Consider the following 8,734-nt stretch of genomic DNA (forward strand, 5'->3'; position numbering starts at 1 on the left):
AACAACAGCTTAACATCTAAGGCTGAGAAATTGAAACGCTTGCAGATGCTAACAGCTGCATAAGCAACTTTGCATGTTTAAAATCACATAGCTATATCGTCGAGGATGGTGGGGGAAAGCATTTATTTTTGTTTTTAATCTACCATAACACAGCTGGCAGCATGAAATTATCATTAAAACATTGTATTTAAGATGATTTAATGAGTTTGATTGCCAAGTGAGAACTACAGCAGTTTACTCAAACTACTGACAATAAAATCGGGTGCAACACTATAAAAGGGTTTGGGTGAGTGAGAGAGAGGAAGAGAAGTGACAAGAGAATGATTTTGTAAAAGAAAAAAAAGGAAAAACAGGCAAAGTGAATTCGGCTAGCTGCTAATTTTTCCTCTTTCAGAAATTGCTTTCACTCGGGGATAATCTGTGCAATGTGAGGAATCAAGAGAATTTCTGGGAAGGGTCACCATGGTCTCCTTCCCAGTATCCCTTCTGACTCACCAGCACTCAGAAGGGATTTTCCCAACCCAACATTCTATTTTCACTTTTTCTTCCTCTTTCTCAAGAAATAGATGGTTTTTGCCAGAAGAAGAACATTCTTAGTAGAGTTAGAGAGATATACAGATAACAAGTTACCACTATTCGTTTCAACGAAGTCAGAAGTTAATTAAGAACAACAAACAAAATTTGGCCTCCTAAATGTTGATGTCCAGTCACTATTAAAAAAACGGAAATCCAAAAATAACAAGCCCTAACATTTGCATTGCCCCTCCAGTTCTGTAAGTGCTTCCTGGGCATTAGGAGTTCCTATTCTCACAAAAAGTGCATAGAAGTCAATATTATTATTGCGGCCCCCCTCCCATATGGGAAGGCCAGAGGGATATCTAGCAAAGCTTGTCCACGCAATGCACAAATTGTAGCAAGTAGGTTGTGCCAAATCAATAGCCTGCAAAGATTACTTAAAAAACTGAAATGCTTCTGCATGATAGGACATTTTTAAAACTTAAAGGTGAAAGAATCTAGGTTGTCACTCTTCAAGCACATAACAGGTAATTTCCAATACTAAGAACTGACAGAAAGAAGGGAAATTGTTGTATAAAACAGACAAGCCTGAATATTCTAGCAAACAATCGCTGCTCCCCATTCCTTCACGCTGATAATATTAAAGGTTCAATGAGGATGTGTGAACCTTCAAGTCAGTTTTTTAACTCCTGGAAACTGCCTGGAAAAGTCTCTGTTGTTTCTTGGCAAGGTTTTTCAGAAGTGCTTTCTAGAGTTGAGAGAGAGCGGCTGGCCCAAGGTCACTCAATCCTCAGGTTGCCTTTGTATCTAAAGCAGGATTAGAACTCACAGTCCCCCCCTTTCTAGCTTGGTATCTGAACCACTTCCACTAAAATGTCTTAATATTAATATTAAACAATATTCAGTGATCTAATAAAAGCAGGTCCGTGTCTTAATTCCAACAGGGGTAGTTAAACTCTGCCTCTTTACAGTAAATGTTGATGGGTTATTCTTCCTAACTTTTCTTAACACTGATCAAAGCACTCAACTCAACAATATCTGCCCAGCAGTGGTTTCACCGGCCATGGCTCAGCAGCCAGGCATCTGTAAGGCAACCTACGAGGTTTACAGCCGTGCTGAATTTTGTCATTCATCAAAGATACAAAAGAAAGAGAGAAAGAAATGAAGGAAGAAAAATAAATAAATAAATAAATAAATAAATAAATAGAGACACACACACAGAGAGAGAGAGAGAGAGAGAGAAAGAGAAAGAAAGAAAGAAAGAAAGAAAGAAAGAAAGAAAGAGGAAGGGAAGAAGGAATGAGAAAGAGGGAGCGAAAGAAAGAAAGAGGAAGGAAATAGAAAGAAAGAGAGAGAGAGAAAGGAAGAAAAAGAAATAAATAAATAGAGACAGAGAGCGAAAGAAAGAAAGAAGGAAGGAAGGAAGGAAGGAGAAAGAAAAAAGAGGGAGGAAGGAAGGAAGGAGAAAGAAAGAAAAAAAGAAAAAAGAAAGAAAGAAAGAAAGAAAGAAAGAAAGACAAATGAAGGGAGGGAGAAAAGAGAAAGAAAGAAAGATAGATAGAAAGAAAGATAGATAGATTAAGGAAGGAAGGAAAGAATGAATGAATGAAAGAAAAAAAGAGGAAGAAAAGAGAGAGAAGGAAAGAAAGAAAGAAAGAAAGAAAGAAAGAAAGAAAGAAAGAAAGAAAGAAAGAAAGAAAGAAAGAGGGACAGAGGAAGGGAGGGAGAAAAGAGAAAGAAAGAAAGAAAGAGAAAGAAAGAAAGAAAGAAAGAAAGAAAGAAAGAGGGAGGGAGGGAGGGAGGAAAGAAAGAAAGATTTTAAAAAGCTGCCTTCCAAATAGGCCTCTTCTCTTTGAGCATCAGGTATGTTTGCAATCTATTTTATAACCTTTTCATTAACTTTGAGATAAATTGAGGGCAGGCTAGGGGATAAGCTCTTGATTTTTTTTTTGCATTGTAAAATCAGCTTTACTTTTGCCGCAAGAACAAATACTGGCCAAGATTAAAATACACTCAATTCAACTCTCCAGCCAGTTTACCTAATATTTGCCTTTTAAAAGAGGGTGCGTACCTCATGCCAGCACAATCTCCTGCATTTAGCGTGTTGTTGATGGGCTAGGGATCAGAATCGGAGGGTAAGATATGTTTGCTCCAGCTTTGAAAAACAGCCATTCCTGGTTCCCGTGTTCAAATGTCACCTTGCTTTTCTGAGTAACAGCCTGCTGGTCTTCTCAGCCTCGCTAAATAAATCAAAGATAAGAAAAAATCTGCACAACTGGATACAAAAAAGGATGTTGAGACCGTAGAAAGAGTGCAGAGAAGAGCAACAATAGGGGTTAATTTATCTGATGAACAATTGCAGGAACTGGGTATGTCTAGTCCAACAAAGAGAAGATACAGATACAAATTAAGAGAGTTGGAAGGCACCTTGTAGGTCATCCAGTCCAACTCCCCCATCGCCCAACCAGGAGACCCTACCCCATTTCTGACAGATGGCAATCCAGTCTCTCTTGAAAGCTTCCAGGGATGAAGCTCCCACAACTTCTGAAGGCAACTTCTGTTCCATGGGTTGATGGTTCTCACTGACAGAAAATCTCTCTCCTTGATCAGTTTCTATTCATTATTCCTTCTCTGGTGTTCAGGTACCTTAGAAAATAGCTTGACCCCCTTCTTCTCCATGGCAGCCCCTCAAATATTGGAAGACTGCTGTCATATCTTCTCTGGTCCTTCTCTTCACTAGACTAGCCATGCCCAGCTCCTGCAACCATTCTTCATATGTTTTAGTCTCCAGTCCCCTAACCAGTCATCCTGGTTGCTCTTCTCTGCACTTTTTCTAGAGTCTCAACATATTTTTTTCAGTGTGGTGACCAAAACTGGATGCAGGGCTCTAGGTGTGGTCTTACTAGGGCTTGATAAGAGTGGTGTTAGAGAGTGGTGTTAGCATCTGGGTTGCCATCTGACGTCTCCTAATTTTATAGCCAGGAGAGCTAAATTACAACTCCCCCTAAATCCTAATTGCAGAAACACCTTGAGCAGAAGATAAGGGGGTACATAGGAAACTCTACACTCCCATACAGCTGTAGGAAGTTAGCACCCACCCCTCTCCTAGAGAAATGAAATATTTTAGGAAATATTAAAAGGGCAGAATATTTCCCCTAAAAGGGAGGCAGTAACTCTCACACACACCGTTTGTCAATGGAACATTAAGGCCTGGGCCAGTCTATTCTACATAACAAAGATCTACCTGCTTCAGGCAGAGCCATAATAGGAATTCCAAAGCCCTTTCATTGCATCATCACCCAGCAAGAGTCAACCAAGCTTGGGACTCAGGACAGCCTACAGAATTGTCCCTGCATAGCCACAAGGGCGTCTGACAATCAATCAGAATACAACCTCAAATTCAAATCCCAACAGAGCCAAGATGGGTTGCTCCCGGTTCGGCTGAACTGATAGTGGAATTCAGGCCCGGGTTGCAGAACCGGCGGTGATCCAGGCCTGCCAGGCCCCCGAACCGGTTCCCTCGCCACTGCTGGGCTGCCACCATTTTGGTTTTTAGTGACTGCGCATGAGCAATTCACTGTAAATTGTTCTGCGCATGCACAAAGAACAATTTACTTTGAACAGTGCAAGCGCACACAGCATGCATATGGCATGCACATGAGCAGTACAAGAGGGAGTCCAGCTATTCTCCAAAGCACCAGAGGGCAGGACAAGAAGCAATGGGTGGAAACTAATTAAGAAGAGAAGCAACTTAGAACTGAGGAGAAATTTCCTGACAGAACAATTAATCAGTGGGACAACTTGCCTCCGGAAGTCGTGAATGCCCCAACACTGGAAGTCTTTAAGAAGAGACTGGATAACCATTTGTCTGAAATGATATAGGGTTTCCTGCCTAGGGCAGGGGGTTGGACTAGAAGACCTCCAAGGTCCCTTCCAATTCTGCTATTCTATTCTATCTTAAACCAAGTGGTCCTGCCCACCACCATTTAACCATCTTTCCAAGCAGCCTCCATGTTTCCAGTGTGTTTCTCCCCACTTGGAACTGAACCAGTAGTGGCATGTGACCGGAATGCCTGCTTGGAGCACCAGGTACCATCCCAGTAGGGTGCTCTGGAGGGCCCGCCCGTCCTCCTTACCGCTATTTGAGCTGTTCGGGGCTTCCACGCACTTGCACGGAGCGTACGGCACCTGCGCAATGCTCCGCTGAGCAGCTGGAGAGTCACAGAGGCGGGGTGGCCAATATGTATACATGTGTGAGCTGCGCACTTGTGTGCGCATGCTTGTGTGCATTTGTGTGGTGGGTGCCCGTCCCCATTGCACCGGTTGCACCAGGATCTGGAACCCACCACTGAACTGAACCCAGGTGGAGATTTCTTCCCATACATTTCTCTTAAATACAACTTTCTGTCTCCAACCCCGAAGATAAGAATCAGCCAGGCTCCAATTCTTTTTAACGACACAACTGGAATTCACAAGGCTTCAGGAAAAGGGGGCGGGAGGGGACAGTTCAGGTCAATTCATTCATTAGTGAGGTTTTGCCCTCTATTCTTTTCTCATTGGCAGCCCAAATGGGAACAATGCAGGGGAGGGGAGATTCTATCAAAGGTGTAGAATGTTCTGCTTGGTGTTGTAGCACGTTGAAAGGCTTTGTTATATGTTCCTCGCTGGTATTTGTTTTCTTACCCTCTGGAGTCTTTCATCTCTTGTGTTGTGTTTTGTTTGGTTGCCATTTTGTTTCTGATCTCCTGCCTGATTGTTGCTTTGGGGGGGGGGGGAGCAAACAAACAAGCAATAAAATCGTCAACTCTATTCAACAGTATAGCAGAGATTCCTTATGTTTCGGTTGGAAACCTTTTTCTTTCAGAATTGCTCGCCAGAAAAGAGGAATACAAATATTGCAACCACAATAGAAGTGAGTCATGTCCCTTGTTACTTTCAGTACTCCAAAATAAAAGAGCAGAAAGTTTGAAACACCCATGCACTAACTTTTCCAAAATTGCAGTATTTTGTCAGTAAGCCTAAGGATCATTTTTGTTCCATTTTATTCAGGAGATGCTAGGCTGTGGGAGGTTACAAAAGGGGTGTTAAATTGCTTTATTTAGGGGGCAGGGGAGCTGAGATCTTGTGTAACTCTACATGCTGGTTAGTAAAGATAAACCTAAGTTGATAAAAGCAGGCAGTGATGTATTTTACTAGCTCAATTAAAAAGAACAAAATCTACTTTCTCTAATTCTCTCTACTTTTATGGGTCCAGTATGATGTGGCCACGGCTGTTTCCATCTTGGGGAGGGAGGGAGGGCATGTTGTCTTTCAGAAGAACTTGTCACCCACTGCAAAATGGTCCTTCAAACACTAGGTGTAGACTTGGCAAGAAACAAGATGAGATGGCTCACCTCCAATGGCAGTCCCAGTAAAAGCAGAGCAACTTTTTCAGAATATCACTTTGGCTGTGTGGATTTGCTCAGGGCACCAAGCTATCCAGGGTTATCCTTGGTCCCTTGGTGCTCTCTGAGCCTGGTTGTTTTCTTGCAGACGTTTCATGACCCAACTAGGTAACTTCATCAGTGCTAGAAGGGAGTTGGATTTGTGAATGGGGAGGAGGGGGAGGGGTAGGAGGAGGAGGAGGAGAAGGACGAGAACGAGAAGGAGGAGGAGAAGGACTACCACCACCACCACCACCACCACCACCACCACCACCACCACCACCACCACCACTACTACTACTACTATTACTACTACTACTGAGGGATCCTTGGTGCTCTCTGAGCTTGTTTGTTTGCTTGCAGAGGTTTCATGGCCCAACTAGGTAACTTCATCAGTGCTAGAAGGGAGTTGGATTTGTGAATGGGGAGGAGGGGGAGGGGGAGGAGGAGGAAGAGGAGGAGGAGGACGAGAAGGAGGAGGAGAAGGACGACTACTACTACTACCACCACCACCACCACCACCACCACTACTACTACTACTACTACTACTACTACTACTACTACTACTACTACTGAGGGGTCCTTGGTGCTCTCTGAGCTTGGTTGTTTTCTCACAGACGTTTCATTATCCAACTAGGTAACCTCATCAGTGATAGTAGAGTGTTGGGTTTTGCTCTCTCTTTGTATACAAATGGTTTGCCTTGCCAGTGTTGGGCGGGGGAGCAGGTTTCTCTTTGGTAGTGCCTTGATTAGGGAGCTAACTAATTAGTGTCAGGGTTCCAAGTAACACCCCTAATGAAACCTAGACTGCTAGGTTGGCCTGACAATTAGAGAACTTTAGCTGAAGAGTCCTTGGTGCTCTCTGAGCTTGATTATTTTCTTGCAGACGTTTTATTACCAAACTAGATAACATCATCAGCGCCAGAAAGTAGGGGGGAGGTGTTGCTTTCTCTTTTTGTACAAATGGCTTGCCTTGTCAGTGTTTGGGGGTGGAGGGGTTCTCTTTGGTATTTCCTTGATTCAGAGACTACGTAATTAGAGAACTATTGTAGAAAGTTAGCACTCATCCCCCCACTCCTATAAGAATGAAACATTTTGGGAAATATTAAAAAGGCAGAATATTATATTTCCTAAAGGAAAACATATGCTCTTGGAGACAGAAAGCAGTGCCCACCTTCCTTAATAGCCCACAGCAGATGTCAGCACTTAAGATAAAGAGATAGATAGCTCTATGCATAGGCAAAGCAAATACTGCAGACAGAAATCCATTCGAGACAGGATATTTTGAAATTCCCTTCAGGAAAGTCTGAACAAAGGTAGGCTTAGCCCTCAATAGCCACAATAGGAATTTCCCAACGCCCCTTCATTGCATCAGCAGTCCAAACTTCAACCAAATTTAGCTCAGACAAACATCTAGGATTTATACTTTGCCTATGAAGCCAGTTATATGTAGAATAACCCCTACGTGACCCCATGGGAGTCTGACAACAGCCAATAGAAGACATGTTCTTGCACAGGAACAGAAAGCTCAAATACAAAGCCCCAAAAAGGTATTAAAAATCCTCACTCTCAACTCCATGTCAGCTATCCAGAACCCATTAGGTTCTGCTTCATCATTAAACCATCTTTCCAATCAGCCTGCAGCCGCCATTTTGTCTCCAGTGCCTTTCTCCCAGCTTTGAACTGAAGCAGATGGATCTTTCTTCCCAGCTTATCAAATTAGGGAACTTTAGGTGTGCAGCCCTTAGTGCTCCCTCACCTTGATTGTTTTCTTGCAGATGTTTCATCAGAGCCTCCTGCTTGGGTGAGGGGGTTGGACTAGATGACCTACAAGGTCCCTTCCAACTCTGTTATTCTGTATACCCAAAAGTGCACTAGAAGAGGGGAATGGGGCTTGTGCTGTGTTCTAGCCCTGAACCATCCAGCACTCAACAACATCTTCATCAGTGACTTTGATGAGGGGTTAGATGGGGAACTCATCAAATTTGCAGATGACACCAAGCTGGCAAGAATAGCCAACACTCCAGAAGACAGACTTAAGATACAGGAGGATCTTGACAGACTTCAACATTGGGCACTATCTAATAAAATGAAATTCAATGGTGAAAAGAGTAAGGCTCTACATTTAGGTAACAAAAATGAAATACACACGTACAGTATAGATGGTACCTTGCTCAATAGTAGTAACTATGCGAGGGATCTTGGAGTCCTAGTGGACAACCATTTAAATAGGAGCCAGCAGTGTGCAGCAGCTGCCAAAAAAGCCAACACAGTTCTAGGCTGCATCAACAGAGGGATAGAATCAAGATCACGTGAAGTGTTAATACCACTTTATAAGGCCTTGGTAACGACACACTTGGAATACTGCATTCAGTTTTGGTCGCCATGATGCAAAAAAGATATGGAGACTCTAGAAAGAGTGCAGAGAAGAGCAACAAAGGTCATTAGGGGACGGGAGGCTAAAACATATGAAGAACAGTTGCAGGAACTGGGTATGTCTAGCTTAATGAAAAGAAGGACTAGAGGAGACATGATAGCAATGTTTCAATATCTCAGGGGTTGCCACAAAGAAGAGGGAGTCAAACTATTCTCAAGGCACCTGAGGGCAGAACAAGAAGCAATGGGTGGAAACTAATCAAGGAGAGAAACAACCTGGAGCTAAGGAGGAATTTCCTGACTGTTAGAACTATTAATCAGTGGAACAACTTGCCTCCAGAAGTTGTGAATGCCCCAACACTGGAAGTTTTTAAGAAGAGATTGGATAATCATTTGTCTGAAATGGTATAGGTTCTCCT

This window comes from Thamnophis sirtalis, unplaced genomic scaffold (assembly GCF_051295495.1).
Source record: "Thamnophis sirtalis isolate CommonGarterSnake01/CBP01778 unplaced genomic scaffold, rThaSir2_p1.2 scaffold_2, whole genome shotgun sequence".
Taxonomy (NCBI): Eukaryota; Metazoa; Chordata; class Lepidosauria; order Squamata; family Natricidae; genus Thamnophis; species Thamnophis sirtalis.